Below are 20625 nucleotides of genomic sequence, written 5' to 3' on the forward strand. Positions count from 1 at the left end.
ATTTAAAGTAAATTCTGGTATGACGCCATGGTATTAGCACTGCCCCCAGTACCAGTAGTGTCCTCCTCAGGAATTTTATTTGGTAGACTGAGTGGTTGTCCAAAAACATTAGTTTCTCACAAAGGAGCTGAAGATAGAGTGGCAGTAGGTGCAAGTTTCTCCAGCCTGTTAGATATCAGCGGGTGAACTGCAGCACATTGGATCAGTGGTTAGCACTGAAGCCTTACAGTGCTGGGATCCTGGGTTCAAATCCCAGGAAGGATAATATCTGCAAGGATTTTGTATGTTCTCCCTGTGTTTGCGAGGGTTTCCACCTCAGTAAAAAAGAAGCCATAGAGTGTCTGGGAACCTTCACACATACTTTTCTTTGTCAGGACTGCTTCTCGGCAGGGCTGCATGGTCTCACCAAAGAATCATCTGGTGTGCACTGGCTTCTACATCAGGAGAGTTCATGATAGCGTTAACTTTGCAGCTGCTATGGGGCTATTGAGTAGGGGAGAAAGGTCAGCCCTCAGAATAAAATCCTCTGGTGGGCACAATGTTTTTCAATCTGAAACAGCTTCTCAGTGGGAGATGTATTTCACCACAGCCATATTCGTTAGCTTGGTGAAAGGACTGGCATAGAGGGAAACAGTATCTACTCTGGCTATCATTTCTCCGTCACCAGGTTCCCCCCATTGTCACACACGACCATGCCTGGCATTATGCTCAGCAGTGAGAGCCACAGTTCAGGCTGCTATGTTACAGCTTTCAACACCTCTGCAGCGCTGGGCGGTTTGTCACCTAAGCATTAAGCATGTTATCTTAAGCACAGCCTGTTAACGCTTGGCCAAGGCAGTGCTTCAGTGCTTTCAGCTTGTGATTGATGTGGTCATTTTGGAGATGGAGGAGGAGTTGCAGGAGCAGAACAATGTGGTTACATTGAGGTTACATTGGCGACTCTGTTTTGTATACTAAAGAAAGATCCTACTGTTTTTTTTTTTACGTTATTTTTTAAGACAAATGCATTCACCGGGAAATGTCATTTTAACATTTTACAACCTTATCTGGCAATGTGGTGTGTGACACATCATCAGAAACATCTTGTTTTATTTATGATGGAGGGAATCTGAAAGTCACAAAGTCTATTTTTACAGGGCCATCAGGCGGCCCTTACTATTCTTAAAAGGCCAGCAGTTGGCCCTCGCTATTGCTAGAGAGCCATCAGCTGGCTATGCTTTGTTGTTCACATTATTGACGAGTGGGTCTCCTATAATGTTATTGCTTATGCAGTGACTGCAAGGGCAGCCAAAAATTTGGACGCAACCAAATACCACTTTCAAGAGACATAGAGGAGGGTCTCAGTAAATAAAATGTTCCCCTTTAAAAAGGAGCGGGTTTCCTATAGTGGTAATGCCCATGCTGTAACTGCAAGGGCTGCCAAAATTTAGGAAAAACTCCACTAAGAATTTAAAGGCACATAGAGCAGGGCCACAGTAAGGAGTACGACATGTTACCATTAAAAAGGAGAGAGTCTGCTATACAGTTACAGGGTATGCAATGAGTCCAATGGCTGACCACATTTAGGAAGAACCCCACTAAGAAATTAAACACACATAGAGCAGGGCCACAGTAACGAGTACAACATGATCCCATTAGAAAGGAGAGAGTCTGCTATACAGTTACAGGGTATGCAGTGAGTCCAATGGCTGATCAAATTTAGAAAAACCCCACTACCAATTTAAAGACACATTGAGCAGGGCCACAGTAATGACAAATTCCCATTAGAAAGGAGAGAGTCTCCCATAGTGTTGGCATATGCAGTTAAGGCAAGGGCTGCCAAAAATTTGGAGGCACTCCAATGCCCCTTGGAAGAGACTTACAGGGCCTCATGAAAAAATGTTCCAATTATTAGGAAGTGGGTCTCCCATAGTGTTGGCCTATGCAGTGAATGCAAAGGTTGCCAAAAATTGGGAGGCATTCCAATGCCCCTTGGAAGAGACATAGAGCAGGGCCATTGTAACGACAAATTCCTATTAGAAAGGAGAGAGTCTGCTATACAGTTATAGGGTATGCAGTGAGTCTAATGGCTGACCAAATTTAGGAAAAACCCCACTAAGAATTTAAAGAAACATAGAGCAGGGCCACAGTAACAACAAATTCCCATTAGAAGTGAGAGGGTCTCCCATAGTGTTTGCCTATGCAGTGAAGGCAAGGGCTGCCAAAAATTTGGAGGCACTTCAATGCCCCTTGGAAGAGACATGGAGGAGGGCCTCATAAAAAAAATGTTCCCATTAGAAAGGAGAGGGCCTCCTATACTTGTAATGCCCATCCACTAAGTGTATGAGCTGACAAACATTTACCCCTGGGGGGTATACATGAACATACTGCATAAAAAAAAATTTTTAAGGGCATCATAAACACCCTTTAAAAAATTATGTGGGTGTTGCATCATGAACCACAGTCACCCTGGTGATATGGTGGTGGAGGATGAGGATGAGGAGAAGAAGGAGGACAAGAGCAAATAGACAAAGTCAGGAAGCGTATACCCATGTGTGGGTGTGAAAAGGTGCATGGGAATACACCTCCCCAAAAAAGATTTGAGCTTATGTTACACTGCAATTATTCGGTGGTGTTGAGAAGTCTGGCCCAATCCAGCCCTTGTTCATTTTTATAAGAATCAACCTGTCAGCATTTTCAGTTGACAGGCGGATGCGCTTATCGGATATAATTCCACCAGCGGCACTAAAAACCCGCTCTGATAAAATGTTGGAGGCAGGGCAAGCCAGCACCTTCAAGGCATAGAGAGTCAGTTCATTTCACATATCCAGCTTGGAGGTCCAATAATTATAAGGCACAGAGGAATCACGGAGGACGTTGGTATGGTCGGCATGGTTCTCCCTCAGCATCTTCCCAAACTTTGGACTCCTTGTGAGAGTACCACGCACCTCAGGGCTTGTGCGATGGGAGAAGCAGAGAAAATTCTCCCAGAACTTTTACATTTTTCCCCTGCATCTGCTGGATTGGAGTTGTATCTCTCTCACCTGTAGTCCTTGGTTGTCTAACAAACTATGACCTCTGCCACCAGCATTATCAAATGGTAATTTTTTTAATAGTTCCACAACAAGGGCCTTCTTGTACTGCCCCATTTTTGTAGACCAGTCCACCCCAGGAATAAGAGATATAAAATTCTCCTTGTAGCGTTGGTCTAGAAGTGTCACAAACCAGTAATGACTGTCACCCAAAATTTTGAGAACGCAAGGGTCATGGAAAAGGCTGTGTAACACAAACTTAGCCATGCATGCCAGACTGCTAACAGGCAAGACTTCCATGTCTTCACCAAGAGGATGAGTGACCATGCTCTCCTCCTCCTCCTCCTCTCTGTCCTCAGGCTATCCACGCTAAACAGGCAGTAAGACAGTTGTGCAGTTAGTACCATCTATAGCGCATGAAACTAGCTCCTGTTCTTCTCCCTTCTCTTCCTCATTGTCACCCAATCCACATTGGGATGAGATGAGACTGGGCTGTGTGTAATCAAGCTGTATGGTTCCTTGCTCCATCTCATCGTGAACCGCCTGCAATTCATCCTTTTTTATGGTGAGCAGAGAGCGTTCAGAAGACAGAGAAGCGGGACGGTGATGCTAATTATGGCGTCATCGCTGCGCACCATCTTGGTGGAGTCCTCAAGAGGTCTTCTGAGGTCTCAATGTGTTGAGACTGACCTGAATACCGACGGCCTTGTTGATGCTGGTACTCAACAACTGCCCTCTTCTGCTCACAAATCCTTCTCAACATCTGCAGTGTAGACTTCCCACATGACCATGCCTGACTGTAGGTTTAGCAATGTGCGCCACAGATCTGCTTGCTCCTTCAGAGCTGTCCACAACTCTTCAGCATTGTGCGGTTTGTCATCTAAGCATATTAGCTTCAGCACAGCCTGTTGCCGCTTGGCCGAGGCAGTGCTGCAGTGCTTCCAGCTGGTGACTGATGTGGTCATTACGGAGATGTAGGCTGAAGAGGAGGAGGAGACTGAGGAGGATGAGGTGCTGGAGCTCTAGACTGTGGGTGCAACCCTGATTGACCAAGGGGCTTGGATCCTTGGCGTCGGGAGGACTTGTTCCATCCCAATGTCCAACTGGGTCCCGGCTTCCACTATGTTAACCCAGTGTGCCGTCAGCGAGATGTACCGTCCCTTCCCACAAGCACTTGTCCACGTGTCCGTGGTTGGGTGGGCTTTCTCGGTAACTGTGTTGTTGAGGGCACGGCTTGTGTATTGCGGGGACAGCACGCTGGGAGAAATATTGGCGGCTGGGGACCGAGTACCGAGGAATGGCCACCGCCGTTAGGTTGCGGAATGCTTCTGTCTCCACGAGCCTAAAAGTCAACATTTCAGGCTCAAACAGTCGTGAAATGTGGGAATTTAATTATGTGGCCTGTGGGGCTTCGGCTGCGTATTTGAGCTTGCGTTCTAAGGACTGGGGTATGGACAACTGAACGCTGCGCAGGGACAAGGACGTGGATGTGCTTCTTGATGATGCTGCTTGAGAGTGTGCAATGACAAGTCCAGGGCAGGAGGAATCTTCGCAAACACCATGGACAGGGGATTGGCTTGCATGCACAAAAGCAATAGAAGCAGTGGTGCCAACCGCAGACACTGTTCTTGGACAGGTTCTTGTTCTACAGGTGGACCGGGCGAGAGGCCCGAATCTATGAATGGAAAAGTGAACAGCTCTTCGTAGTGTCCAAGTATGGGATCAGTTGTCTCCGGGCACTCAGCATGGTGGGAGGAAGTAGGTTCAGGGTGAGGAATATGTGGTCCAGACTCACAGCTACTGAGACTTGACCATGTGGAAGACAAGGTGGTGGTGGTGGCTAAGTGTCTGGAAGCATTATCTGCTATCCAACCAATAACCTTTTCACAGTGCTCTGTGTTCAATAGTGGTATTCTGCGGTCCCCAAATAATTGGGACAGGAAGGTTGAGCGAGTAGTTGTGGGTGTTTGTTGTGGCACAATTTCAGCTTGCCCACGGCCTCGGCCTCTGCATGCACCATCACCATCACATCCAGTTCCCCGTCCCTTACCACATGCCTTGCTAATATTAAATGGAGGACAATATCTTCCACGCTCACTACAAATGAATGAATTTGGATCGAACGTATATGTAATTCATGTGACGGACAAACTACAGTTTTAAATACCTGACCTGTAGGTAACTATTTTGAACAGCAAACTGGTGTCAATTGCTTCACTGATACACTGAAACAAATTTTTAATGGAGGTCAGAAATGGCAGTATTTTTTGAAAATGCATATGTGATCCATGTGACAGAGAAAACACAGTTATAAATACCTGCCCTGTAGGTAACTATTTTGAACAGCAAACTGGTGTCAATTGCTTCACTGATACAGTGAAACAAAATTTAAATGGAGGTCAGAAATGGCAGTATTTTCTGAAAACGTATATGTGATCCGTGTGACGGAGAAAACACAGTTTTAAATACCTGGCTTGTGGGTAACTATTTTGAACAGCAAACTGGTGTCAATTGCTTCACTGACACACTGAAACAAACTTTTAATGGAGACCAGAAATGGCAGTATTTTCTGAAAACGTATATATGTGATCTGTGTGACGGAGAAAACACAGTTTTAAATACCTGGCTTGTAGTTAACTGTTTTGAACTACAAACTGGTGTCAATTGCTTCACTGACACACTGAGACAAATTTTTAATGGATGCCAGAAATGGAAGTATTTTCAGCGCAATTATATGTGATCCGTGTGATGCACAAACCACAGTTTTAAATAGCTTGATTTTTAGTGCTGTAATATGGAAAGGACCTGGCTGTATTCTGCAGTGCCAACAAGCAAATGGCGCAGAACAACGGTGTTCTCTGGATTGCTTTTTAAGCAAATAATGAGGATTAAGATCTAAAAAAATTATTCCTGGCCCCTGAAAACTGGGACTATTTCTAGAAATATCTAACAGCAGCAGCAGACAAAACTGGAATGGAGCCTCTTGTGCTATGTGCACTGCAGTCTGCTATATACCCTGCCTGCCTATATACACTGCCTGCCTGATATCACTGCAGATGGGTTTGTCCTCAGAAGGACTGTTTGTTGAGATGGATATGTGTCTTTAATATAGTTTTGTACACCTACACTAACTAGAAACAAGCAAATCTCTCCCTAGCTCAGCAGCACCTCTCCCTACTCTACCTGATTCCGGAGTGACTGTGATGAGCATGGCGGCACCAGGTCTGATCTAGACCAGATGACGCTGTGCAGCCAGCCAATCACTGTAATGCCACAACCAACATGGCTACGGCATTACAGTGAGTGGCAGGCAATCCCTGCATGTTCATTGGCTCTGTAAAGAGCTTCAAACATGCAGGGAGGAGACAAGACAGTGAGATGCTTGGGCGAGCACCGAGCAGTAGAGAGCATGCTCGCTCATCACTATTGACAGGATATACACTTCCAATGTAATTCTGCACATCCAAATCCTAAGTTTTTACCAACCGGTTGATGCAATCCCTATTTGCCCTTTAATGGATAAAACAATGATCCAATATCCATACTGCTAGACTTTTTTTTTATCTAGAAGAAACACAGAATTCAATAGAGAGCCAAATTATGGTGAACATTAGGTTACATCTTCACCTACTCAAATGCCGAATCGCATTTCCATCTAGGCCTAATGTATCGGCTTCAATGGCTGCCCCTTTTTTAAAAAAGTGCAAGCCAAGCATGAACAGACAGGACTTAGAAACTGACTCATACTGAAATCCAGTCAACAATAGTCCTGACACATGAAGAAGAAAGGCTGAATCAGGCACTCTAATGGCTAGATAATCTTGCAGTATTTTCACCAGACAATTATATATTCTTTTAATGTTCCAGTTATAACCCATTCACCTTTTCCCTCCTATTCTAATTCATACTAGTGTTATAAGAATAGGACAAATGCATAATATTGGCAGGCGATTTGATTGATATCTGTAGACGTGATGTAGCTGACCCCACTCACCTCCCGCGGCAGAATTGAGCATACTGTACCTCAATTATCAAAAGGAGGGCATAGAAATAAGCCAATTAAAATTGCTTTGCCCCCAGTTTGCTAATTTGACACTTTATATTGAGCAAAACTTGCTGCTATTCCTAAATTGATGGCATCCAGAGTGCCATAGTTTATAAGCTAAGTTTTAGGTCCTGTTAGTGAGGGTTATTTAGTGGGGGTTCTCCCCTTTTGGTATATATTGTAGAATTCCTCCCAGTACTGCATGTATCCCACTGATTTTTCTACCAGAAATACCCTTATAATTTTTGTAAGCCGGAGGCTGAACCATTTTTAATTCCTACTTTCTTTATCTGTTAGAGGCCCCATACAGAATGTGAACATGTCCATATCCAATATTTCATATGTGTACAATTTTTAAGTTCAGACAACTGTGTAACATGGACGATGATCGCATCGCAATGCTGGTGGCACTCCTGACCCGAGCGTAATACCATGTCACCAACCAGTCCGTGTACTGCGGTGTCTGTGTTATACGGCAGTCTGTCTGCTCCCTGAAGGTGAAAAACAAGTCAACCCATGCACAGAAAGACGTCTTATACTTTTCACTAAGTTCTCAGCAGCTCTTCATTTTCTTCCCACTTACCTGCCTTCATCAATTTTTTTGCATTAAGTGATGTAATGTTAAATTCTCTAATTTAGCAGAGATTTATTAAAGTACCCCTCACTGATAATACTAAGCTGTTAATAAGCAGTTGAGGAAAATAAGAGCATTTGCTTTTGACAAATGTTCATTGCAAGCACTTAAGCTGTTTGGCAGGTAAAAGTACTTTGAACTTACAAATGAATAACATTCTACAATATATATATGTTTACACCACGGTGCGATCTGTAGACTCAGGAATCCTAATTCCATTAATTAATTCTACACAGTATTCAATTTCACAGCATTCTGTTGCCAGTGATAGAGACAGCTGGTGATTAGTCATTAAGTAATAACATTTCCCTAAATTGATTGCAGAGTAGACAGGGATTCAACTGTAGAGAATTTTTCCATCTTGTTCTTATTGCATAGTTCATTAATGTTCACTATAAAAACCAAAGTGCAGTGAGATCACATATATTTTCAAAAATAGATTGACATTTATGGAGGATGCAATCTGCTGATTGAGGTAAAAATATATATATTTTTAAAGGAGTTATAATTATTATTAAACTAAAAGTCATGAAAAGCAAATAACTGTTTAAAGTATACAAACTAACCTTGTTCCTTTTATTTTGTCTCACATGGTTGCTATACTACTCAAGGGACTCTGCTTCTTCCGTGAAAGGAGGGCAGAAATCTACCTATTTCTATTGGCTGCTCTGTAAAGTGACTGAGCATGTTTGACCACCAGAAGTCAGCTCTTTAGACAGACTCGAACACTACCATACTCTTTTAATATCAAGTTACACTATGCTTTGCAAGAAAATATCAAAACTCTTCACTGTATCACTGTTTAAGGCGATGCTCACGTCTTGTCACGCAAGGTGAGGGAAGGAAAAGTGTACAATGACGGGAAAAAGGGGAAAGGAGCCCAACAACTAGGGAAAGGGGGAGTGTAGACCCCTAGGCAGATCTAAAATCACCCTGACATCCTTTAGTCCCTAAATAGGTTCCAAACCTATCGCCGAGCAGGAAGTCTAATCCCTGAATTTCCCTTGGTAGGGAGGGGACGGGGTGAACACTAGTCAGGCCCCACTGTAACTGAAGACAACAAGGAAAACAATAGTGTTGAGCGAGTATGTTCTATTAACCCTTTCGCCGAGTACGCTCGGGCCGAGCTCCGAGTATTTACAGCTGCTCGGTGATATGGTTGAATCGCTCCCGTGTGCATGATTTGCGACTGTTTGACATTTTTAATACATGTGAGGAATGTCTATTTCTTACACATTCCTCATATGTAATAAAGCTGTCAAACAGTTGCAAATCATGCACACGGGAGCGATTCAACCACATCACCGAGCAGCTGTAAATACTCGGAGCTCGCCCTAGCATACTCGGAACAGAACATACTCGCTCAACACTAGTAAACAAACAAAGAGGATACACTTAGCTTTAGAAGACTCCAGAGAGATAATGCCAACTGTCCACCAAGGGAAGTCCAAAAAAAACAAACCGACTACTAGTACTCCAGGCATGGACAGAGGAACATAGAACTATCACCAGCGACTCTCTGGAGACACTGAGAATTTTTAATTACCAAGCAAGGGTGTGTCAATTAGCAGGAGAAGGTGGAGGTCGTGGCTGGGTCCTAAAAGAAGAAGGATATCACTACACTACAGAGATGAGAGGATCAAGAAGGCATCTGCAATGCCAAGCGCAGTGACCTTCTACAGCCGGATCAAGAGCAACTGTCTGTCACACTTGATACACCCGTGACACACATTCAGTATGTGGTCAGTATTTTCCATCAGTATTTATGTTTCAATAATTTTTTTGAATTTTTAACTATTTACAAATATAGATAGAGGGGAGGGAAAGATATTATGGAGAGAAAAATAAATTCTCCAGTGCTGTTTACTTATGCCTGCCAGGAAATGTAGGTATGGGTGTAGTGGTTTGCGGACTTTTTCTGTGTGAGAGCCATCTACCTTTTCTTGTAATATGTGAGATAAATGTGGTGGTCCAGGAAGTAGAAGCCGGAAAAAAATGGGCAATATGAGAATTGTTGCATGCAGGCAGTGCAAGTCTTACCTGTTGAAGTTTATTTTACAATGACCTGTAATCTCCTATACTATACAATACTATACTACTCCTATATATATTTGATCAGACTTTAATCATTTTAACTTTCCAAATGGATGAATGAAATGGGTTGGCTGTATCCTATAATTTCTACACCAAAAGCAATCCCTAAGAATAAGGGCACGTGATGTATTTTACTGGAAGGTCTGCTTCAAAACGCATGTGAAAAAGTGTCTAGGAAAAGCTCAAATGAATGAACAAATGTATTTCTATTTAAAAACGTCTTGCTCTTCAAATCTTCAGGCTTTTGGGCGTCTTTTAAGATGCCAAGTGGTTCAAAGAAGTGAGCTGATGATTCATCAGGCATTTTTTGTCCTGAAGACACTCTATATTTTATAATAGAAGTCAATAGGATGGCTCAGGAGAAGTCCAGATGTTTCTTATTTTAGTGTTTTGCCAGTGTTTTTGCTTAAAAAACTGCAAGAGATTTCTTTATTGTTGAATTAGGTTAAAAACTGAATGGAAAACACTTTGAACCCTTTCACCATCAGGCCATTTTCCTTCTTTTTTTTTGTTTTTGAATTTTCTTCCTCTTCTTTCAAGAGCCATAACTTTTTGTTTTTTTCCATCAATATAGCTGAGTGAGGGCTTGTTTTTTGTGAGTCAAGTTGTACTTTTAATTGACACCCTTCATTGTATCATATAGTGTACTGGAAAACAGGGAAAACATTCCAAGTATAGTAAAAATGCAATAAAAAGTGCATTGTTTTCTTTTTAATTTACCATAAAACTGACCTGGCAATATGATTCTCCAAGTCAGTACGAGTATGCAAACACCAAACATGTACAGCTTTTTTTTTAAGTGATGAAAAAAAATTCTGAAATTTGTATGAAAATTTTTTTTTGCCGTTGTCACCATATTGCGAGACTTGTAACGTTTTAATTTTTCAGGATATGGGGCTGTGTGAGGGCTTATTTTATGCACCCCGAGCGGACAAATTTAGTGATAGCATTTTGGAATATATATGATGTTTTGATTGCCTCTTATTGCAATGTTGTTATGGCCAAAAAAATAATTTTGGTGTTTTGACTTTTTTCTCGCTACGCCATTTACTGATCAGATTAATTTATATTATATTTTGCTAGATCGGACATTTCTTTATAAGTTGAGCATAATTGTCAATTGTGCCTTTATTTATTACTTGGATTGGACCATGTTGCGCTTTTGCAACTTTTATCTAATCCATTTTTATGGACTTCTGTTTTTATAATACTGTAGTCCGGTGTGGGGTATAATGCGGAGGAGAATGTTTTCTGCTTAGAAGTTATAACATTTAATCAATCTTCAGTATTATATTTAGTGACAAGGTAATGTTACATTAGTATGTTAAAGTGAAGTGTAGACAGCAAGTTATGATAATAAGCCCCAAAATATGCAGAAAAAACAGCAGCCTGAAATAGAAAGGCATATCTCATTTTCCCAAGGGATAAAACTTTTGTTTTGGCTGGAAGACAACACTGTCATTATAAAGAAGATGTGTGAAGCATTAAAATAAGCTTAGATCTAATAGAAATTTACATGATGTAACAGAAACAAATCTGCAGACAGAAATTGAGTCATCAATGGTTTGATTCGATATAAAACATAAAACCTAAGAATCAAAACTTTAGCACTATAAAAGAGGAGATGGAGACGGGCAAGGTTTCAGGATTGTGACTTAAAGGGTTTGTCCGGCCTTAGTCTACAAGTCTGCTTTCACATTATATGAGTACAGACTTGTGAATCCTCACAATTGCAGTAATCTGTTGAACAGAGGAATACCCCACATGAAGTTAAAAACTTCAGATTGGACAAACGGCATGGCTCGGAACAGAAGGAACACTACTTGATTTTTGGAGCACAAATTTATCTGAAATAGATCACCATGTTGCATTTGCAGAGTGTTACGCACACGCCCGGGCAGACTGGCGTGAGCGTGATTAGTGATCTCACTTGACCATGAACCGAGGAGTGTCTGGAGGGGCGTAAATAAGTATCAACTCTGTCCGACCAAGGTCACTCGGCGGCTCAGTCAACTCCGTGAACCAAGGAGGAACCGAGCAGAAGGACCAGGTGCTGCTCCAGGTCAGACCCCGGTCACAGTTGTTGACCCACACCGGGGAATGCAGGAACGGGCAGGTTAGGCTGGCATACAAACAGGTGTGTACTGGCTGGCACGGCAGGTATGAAGACAGGTGGGTATTGGCAGGCACGGCTGGTATGCAGACAGGAGGGGACTGGCAGGCACGGCTGGCATGCAGACTGGTGGGCACTGGCAGGCACGGCTGGTATGCAGACAGGCGGGTACTGGCAGGTAGGAACGCAGGCAGGATAGGGACCAGTACAGACTGGGACACAAGAACGGAGCCACAAGTGCGGTGGACTGCAGAGCAGAGCGAAACCGCAGATGCGGTGAACAAGCACAGCAGAGCGAAACGGCCATTGTGGTGAACAAGCAGAGTGGAGCAAAACCGCAGGTGCGGTGAACAAGCAGAGCGAATCAAAACCGCAGGTGCGGTGAACAAGCAGAGCAGAGCGGAACCGCTGGTGCGGTGAAAAAGCAGAGCGGAGCGGAACCGCAGGTGCGGTGAACAAGCAGAGCGGAACCGCAGGTGCGGTGAACAAGCTGAGCGGAACCACGGGTGCGGTGAACAAGCAGAGCGGAGCAAAACTGCAGGTGCGGTGAACAAGCAGAGCGGAACAGAGCAGAAGGTGCAGGCAGACAGGACATGGCTCTGTTCACATGGAAAAGACTGAAAAAAGCAGGAAGATGGTTAGAAGAACACAGGAGGTAGATATGGAGGAAGGGAAAGGGGACAAGCAGAACCAGATACACACAGGGTGCTTACATTGCAGTAGCGAGTGGACACAAAACTCACAAACAGAAGTACAGAGACAATGAGTTGGAGTTAGATGCAGGTTCAGACATTGCAGGAAAAGGGAAGGTTCGGACATAGAGACAAACAGGTAACGGGCTAGGACACTGTTCAGACAGGAACTGAACCGGGAACAAGATACAGGAACGAGCCTGGGAACTCAGCCCCCAGGGTGGCGGAAACAGACTAGAAGTCAGAGATACAGGTTATGGCCCTGGGTACTCAGCCCCCAGGGTGGCAGAAACAGAGTAGAAGTCTGAGATGCAGGTTATGGCCCTGGGTAATCAGCCCCCAGGGTGGCAGAAACAGACTAGAAGTCAGAGATACAGGTAATGGACCTGGGTACTCAGCCCCCAGGGTGGCGGAAACAAACTAGTTTCAGGACAGGACCTGGCAACTCACAGTTGCACAGAACACAATGTAAGAAAGTGTTGCTCAGGCACCTTCTACTGGGTGGAGGGGGTTTAAGTATCCAGTGACTCACAGCAATAGGCTGGGGACGCATTAGGACTGCGCACACTGTAGCTTTAAGAATCAGGAAGCAACAGCGCCGACGCCCTAAGCCAGCAGACAAGAGACATACAAACAGCAGGTACTGGAGCAAAGTGTGCAGCCTGGCCTGATAGGTAAGATTGCGGTCTTGCATGGTGGGAGATTGTAAGCCATGCAAGCATGCCACCAGGGATGTTACACAGAGCCCTTAGTGTGCCTAAACAGTGGAAATCCCACCAAATTGACATCATTTTGGAAACTACATCCCTCAAGGATTTTATTCACGTATATAGCAAGCATTTTGAACCCACAGATACTACACAGAATTTGATAAAATTGGGTCATCATATTGAAAATTTTCATTTTATTTGACTAAAATGTTGATTTAGCCCAAAATTTTTCACTTTTGCAAGAGGTAACATGAAAAAGTGGACCAACTTGTTTGTTGCACGCATTTTTCTGAGTGCAGTGATACCCATCATGTAGTCAAAAAGTACTGTTTGGACACACGGCAGGGCTCGGAAGGGAAGGAGCAACATTTGGTATTTGGAATGTAAATTTGTCTGGAACAGATTGAAGACATCATGTCTCATTTACAGAACCCCAGAGGTACCAAAACAGAAACAAATGTGTGACGAAATAGTATTTATTCTTAATTATGGCAGACATATTTTCCAGTAGGTCAAGAGGCAAAAGCCATTGTTCATATGAGCCTGAATTCTGAATGTTACCTATTGAATTGATGTTTGTTGCAGCCTGCTGTTCAGCTATCCTTGGAGGACAAAGAGGTAAGGGTAATCGATCAATTGATTGATGTTTGCTAGTATGTTGATTACCCATAGTATCAGTCTATGCAGCTTGTTGACTTGCAAACACTGACTTGCATGTTCATTGAATACTCGAACAATGAGAGATTACCTCCTCATATTTCTCCCCAGACCTGTGGATAATGGTCTGGAGGACAGCTGTGGGTATAAAAAGGGACCTATATCCTTCTTCAGAGAGACTATACATGGCAGTAGCCAAGGCATCATGGCTCCAACTGGAGGAATACAGATTTCTAAAGAGAGCACCCACTGATCCTCTTTTCTCCACAACAAGTGACCCCATTTTGGAAACTAGACCCATCAAGGAATTCATCTATGGGTATGTCGAGCATGTTGAACCCGTAGGTGCTTCACAGAACGTTTTAAAATGTGGATGAACTTTTTAAATATGAGTGTCTGAGCAAAGGATCTGAATACTTATGACCATGTGATATTTCAGTTTTTCTTTTTTAATAAATTTGCAAAAATTTCTACATGTACTTTAATGAGAAAAAAAAAAAGAACTTTTTAGAATTTACCAAATAACTGCAATGAAACAAAGAGTGAAAAATTTAAAGGGGTCTGAATACTTTCCGTACCCACTGGGTTTCCATGGAAATCACGCAAATGTGCAAATAAGATTAAACCCCCAATGGAACCATCCACTATAACAGGGCAGATGGAGTCTCTGTTCTAGTAGTATCTATCTAGTTAGGCTTTCACGGAACTGTTGTAGACCACAGTTGTGCGCTAAAGAGACACCTAAAATGATGGGAAATCAGGAAAACAGAGACCAGACAAAGCCCAAAGTGACTCCATCTGCTTAATTATAGTGAGTGGTTCCTTGGGGAATTTTGCCCAAATTGTGTTTTTTGGGATTTACATGGAAACCCCGACATAAGTACTCAGGATAAATGTGAATTTTTATAAGGCAGAATGAGCAAATACAGTAGATAGCAGTACAAGACTAGCTCTTGCTTTTATTTTTGCGCTCTTACCATGCTATTTAAGTGATAAGACATTTTTATTCTTCAGGTGGGTATGATTACCACGATACCAGATTTATATAGATTTATCTAGATTTTGGTTTTAATATTTTGCTACTATCACACACTAAAAATGCTTTTTTTTATAAAAAATTGTTTTTCCGTCGCCATATTCTAACATATGTAACTTTTTTTAATTTTTGGCATACAGAGTCGACTGAGGGCTTATTTTGTGCATGATGAGTTGGTACCATTTGGGGCACATCATTTTTTTTATCACTTTTTATTCAGATTTTTCAAATGCAGAATGATAAAAACCAGCCATTCAGTTTTATGGTTTTTATTTTCTTGCGTGGTTCACCGTGTGCTAAAAGTGATACCACCGCTTTTTTAGTTGAGTCAGTACGTTTACAGCGATACCAGAGTTATAGCTTTTTTTATGCTTAGCTACTTTTACACAGTAAAAATTATATTCTTTCAAATTCAATTAATTTATTTTTGCATCGCCATATTTAAAGAGCGGTATCTTTTTTATTATTTTGCCGAATGAGCCATATTAGTGCTTTTTTTTGGCGGGCTTGTTTGGCGTTTTCATTTATACCTTTTTATTTACAAATGCCTTTTTAATCGCTTTTTATTAATTTTTTTGTGTTTCAGTATAATGAAAAGCAACATTTTTGGCATGTTTTTTATTTTTATTTCTTGCAGTGTTTTCAGTATGGAATAAATAACGTGCCAGTTTTATCGACCTGGTCATTCTGGATGTGGCAATACCAACTATATGTACATTTTTTTTGCTACATTTTTAGTGGCTTTAATGGCTTTTTGTGATTTTTTGCATGCTTTTTTGTATGTTTTTTTACTTTTTTAACTTTTTTTCACTTACCAGTCCTATTGTAGGACATGAATATTTTTTACTTTGACCACTGGTCATATGCTTTTCAGTATTCATGCATTACAGTGCCTGAGACCTATCAGTGCCTCACTGACTCTGCCTGTTAGGCCTATTTCACATGTCAGTGTCTCTAGTACGTGTGGTGAAAGTTTTCACATGTACTGGAGACACATACACACGTAGACCCATTCAAATTAATGGGTCTGCGCCCATGTCAGTGTGCTTCCACAGACCCTGTGTCCGTGGGCAAAACACGCTGACATGTCCATTTTTTGCTGCACGGTCCACAATATGTCACACACATGTGCACACTGATGACACATGTATGACATTTGTGTGTCATCAGCGTGACACTTACCGGCACCTGGGAAACAGCAGTACAGTTAGCACTATTCCCAGGTGGAAGGAATCTCTCATCAGAGAGTGACAGGACCCTGCTCAGTGAGATCAGCACAGTTCAGTGGCCCGCTCGCTGCATCGATTCATTCTGCCCTGTTCTTTAATGTGTGCGGTCATCGCAAGCCACTGCTCACGCTGATGCAGAAATGTCAGTCAGATAGATTACAGCGTGGGACACTGGATTATTTCATCTTTGGACAGGGGAGGGATATTGTTCTTTTTTATTTTTGGTTTGTTTACAGGGGATTATGGCTATAGGAAATTGGATGTAAAGGTGAGTAAAATTATCTCAGCGCAAGTAGGGGACAATGATGAGAGATTCTTACAGCACCTTGCGCTTTAGAACAGCGCAAGGTGTACGGTTGATTTCCAGGTGCCGGGACATGTGATTCTGATGTAGTACACGGGCAGCAATTGGCTGCCATGTGTATGCCACATAGTTACAGACAGACAGGGGTATCTCCGGTACTGTTTTTTCCTGTACCGGAAATATCAGTACATGTGTAAGAGGCCTTAGACCGTGGTTATAGCGGGATATAACAGGCCATCATACCCTGGGGTCATCAGATAACATCGGAGTACCATGGCAATCATTGGCACTACCGATTACGATGGTGGGGTCGATGGTGTTAAAAGGGGGTCTATTAACCCCCTTTTAACCACTTAGATGTTGCTGTCATGATTGACAGCAAGATTTAAGGCGTAATTGGCCCCGATCGGTTCCAAACCCAGTTGGGCTGATGCCGCAGGTTGTCAGCTATCACATACAGCTGTCACCTGCAGGATTTTTGCCCACTGGGAGCGCTATACACTTAATCCTCAGTATTATTAAAAATCTGCACTGAGGTTTAAGGCCCCTTAACGGCCGCCATAAAAAGGCGTATCTGTTGTTGTTAAGTGGTTAAGCTGGTATGGTGATCTATACGGATTTGTATGACTGGCACCTTGGATGATATGTGTGTGAATGGTTATTCATCTTTATTTTGAACATCTGCCCGTTATCATGTGGGCCTGCTGCATCCGGCAACATATTTGTATAGTGACCAGGTATTAGTCAGTATGGCTGCTCTTATCTGTGATGTTTTTAGAAAACTCCTTTAGGCCATGACTACGTGACGACTTTGGCCACGACACTTGTCATGTGACCAAGGTTCACTCAGTGCCCCTACAAATCACAAGAAGTCCAAGCTCATCTGATTTTTTACAACTTGCTATTCACAGTTGCAGTACAGGTGCTATTCACTCTCTGCATCGCATAATGCTCTGCAATGTAACAGACGCAGCAAGCAAACATAGGTCGCACAACAGGTGTCACAGCCAAAGTCGCTGTGTAGCCACAGCCTTAACATATTATACAAAATATAAGTAGCTATACTGAACACTGATGACATTTTTTACAGAAGGATAGTGAATTGCTTTTTTTTTTGGCTTTCCCCTTTGAAAAAAAAAAACTTTTACAAACTTTGTTGTGTTGATCTCGGGGGTCAGTGAAGTAAATTACTTTACAATATATCACTGATGACTTTTAATGTATATAATATAATGAGTCTAATACAACCTCTAGAACATTTATTAATAATTCCTTTTAATAAAAATATTTACAAGGTCAGGACTTATATTTTCTTAGCCTTTTGATCCAGAGAGGAGTCATTATTCAAATGTTTCACACTGCATACTGCAAACACTGCAATATCTTCAATGTTACTTTGTAATAAACTATAAATGCCAGCTTCTCAGGATCAAGGCCGAACATTGCTTGTATTAAAAGTGGTGAAGTGACAAATCATTTAGCTGGTCCGCCATCAATTTTATGCTAATAATATTTCCACAAGAGTGATTGATAGTAAAGGTCATTGTGGAATGAGTATCTCTAATAGGAAAAGATTGTTAGACATGTGTGTAGACTCAGAAAAGGTAAGACTATGTAAATTAAATGTGTAAAAAAAGATGTGTAGATAGCTATAAGGGAAAAAAAACTTAGAAGAAAAATGAAGTGCATCCAGTTGTATTATTTCATTTATTATTATTATTATTATTATTATTATTATTTATTATTATAGCGCCATTTATTCAATGGCGATTTACATGTGAAAAGGGGTATACATAGCAAAAACAAGTACAATAATCTTGAACATAGTGTGACAGTGACTGGTACAGGAGGAGCGAGGACCCTGCCTGCGAGGGCTCACAATCTACAAAGGCATTAAACTACAAAGGCACAATCTATCAAGGCAAAATAAAAATCTGGTTCTTAGAAGGTCTTCATACTAAGTATATGCAGCTTCAGGGGAGCAATCAACACATGACAAATTACACCATGTCATTATTTATTCAACCAAATCTAGGCCAAAATATAGAAATAGTGTGTGAAAATTTAAGTACACCCTCACTGTTTTCATAGGAATTAAAAGGATAAGGTTTAGCAAATGCCCTTAATTAATTGTTCATTGGTAAGTCTCAGCACTTCTATAAAAGCAGAAGTTTCGACAGTTTGATGTTCTAGAGCATTTATGTCTGTGTTCATATAAGACATCACCAAGGATCTTAGAGAAGCAATTGTTTCTGCCCATTAATCTGGAAAGGGTTATAAACAATTTGGAGTCCATCATTCTACAGGGCTATAAATAATTTAGAATCCATCATTTTAATGTGACACAAGTGGAAAATATTGAAAACAGTTGAAAGTCTTCCCAGGTGTAGATGTCCTAGAAAATTCACCTCAGGTCAGATCATGCAATGCCCAGATGAATTAGAAAAAAGAAACAAAGAGCTACAGTTCAGACTCCAAAGGCCAAAGTTAGCATATTAAATGTTCCAGGTGATGACAGTGCAATTAGAAAAAGACTGGCTTGTATGGCTTGTTTGGGAGGGTTGACAGGACCAAGCCTCTTCTTTCTAAAACTTAAACTTTTCAATCTGTGAAAAGTTGTATATGAACAAACCTCAAAACTTCTGGAAAAATGTAATTTGGAAAGATGAGACCAAAGTGGAGATGTTTCACCATAGTGCCCTGTGTCATGATTGTCAAAAAATAAACAGCATATCAGTATAAAAATTTCATAGCAACTGTCAAGCATACCAGTGAAGGGGTGATTATTTGAGGTTGTTTTGCAGCCACAGAATTTGAGCAAGATTTATAGAGAGCTGGCGATGACGCTGGCTCTTACAAATCATGTTATCACGTCCACAGGGATGTAATAACATGATGGTCAACTAGTCTGGAGAAAACAATGCTCCATCTACTAGTCAAAGGCCAAATTAGCATAAGAACAGTGAACTTTATGAAAACTTTTTTTAAACACGTATTTATGTGATAATCATTACAAAGGGCTAGTTAGGCAGGGTTTTTAACAACAAAAACACATGTTGGAGGGCATGGGGGACCTGTCAGGTTCCCTTTTGACATCTTGCCAACTGCCTGATAATTTTGTACCTTTCCTGCCCTTTTGATTTTAAACTGGCTATCTGAGCATCCTTCTTGCCAGCTTATGCCACCAAAACAGCAGTTGATTCTGTGACCTTTGCCCAGGAACCCCTGTGTAAGTTCAGGTCCCCAAGCCAATTTGTTGTGATATCTTTTTTAAAGCTGTCAGGTGACCACAGACAGAGGATTCTTACACCCGACACACCCACTGTCTGCAGGGGACCTCTTCTTTCCACAAGCATGCAGGAGTGTTTTCACTGTAGAACAGAACTTCTGGCCAACCAGGAATAGGAGGTCATGTCATATCATATTTTTGCTGATTACATTACAATATCATGACATGACGACGCTGAATGAGCTGTAAGGCCTGGTTGCGGCTGAAAGTCTTATAATAGAGTGAAGACACCGGCACATGACTGAAATAAGAAGGGGCCCTGAAGACCAAATGGCAGACAGTTTGAATGGGAAGCAGCCAGGGTTCCAAGACAGTAGAGCAGTCAGGTGAGTAGTAGGTTTTTGTTTTGTTATTTTACTACTTGGGCGCCTTGTAGAGTTCTGCAATATGGGGGCAGCAGCAGGCTGCCCTTTTGCTGAAATTGTACAGAGCAAATCAAATTAATCCATATTCTGGACAATACCCATTTTTGTAAGATTTAAATATAATTTAATTCCACTCAAAAAAATGTGCCCGTCTCTTCTATGTAGCCTTAATTCAATTGGGTTTCAGGCTACCAAAAGCTAGATATATGGTTTTCCTGCATGATACATTTGAAAATATTCAATATAAACAAAATCCATATCTTCTCTCAACAGGAAACGTTTTTGGAAACAAATGTAAGTTCTGTGCTTATTGGACCATATCACGATTAAATCCAAAATCTGTGAACTACATTATTTTTAAATACCTTGGCAACATCTCATCATACACATTGAAACTATAATTTTTTTGAAGTTTATCATGATGAAACTAACTAGGAATTTAAAAG

The sequence above is a fragment of the Phyllobates terribilis genome, unplaced genomic scaffold (assembly GCF_046119375.1).
Source record: "Phyllobates terribilis strain yellow unplaced genomic scaffold, ASM4611937v1 Scaffold_2__4_contigs__length_985480577, whole genome shotgun sequence".
NCBI lineage: Eukaryota > Metazoa > Chordata > Amphibia > Anura > Dendrobatidae > Phyllobates > Phyllobates terribilis.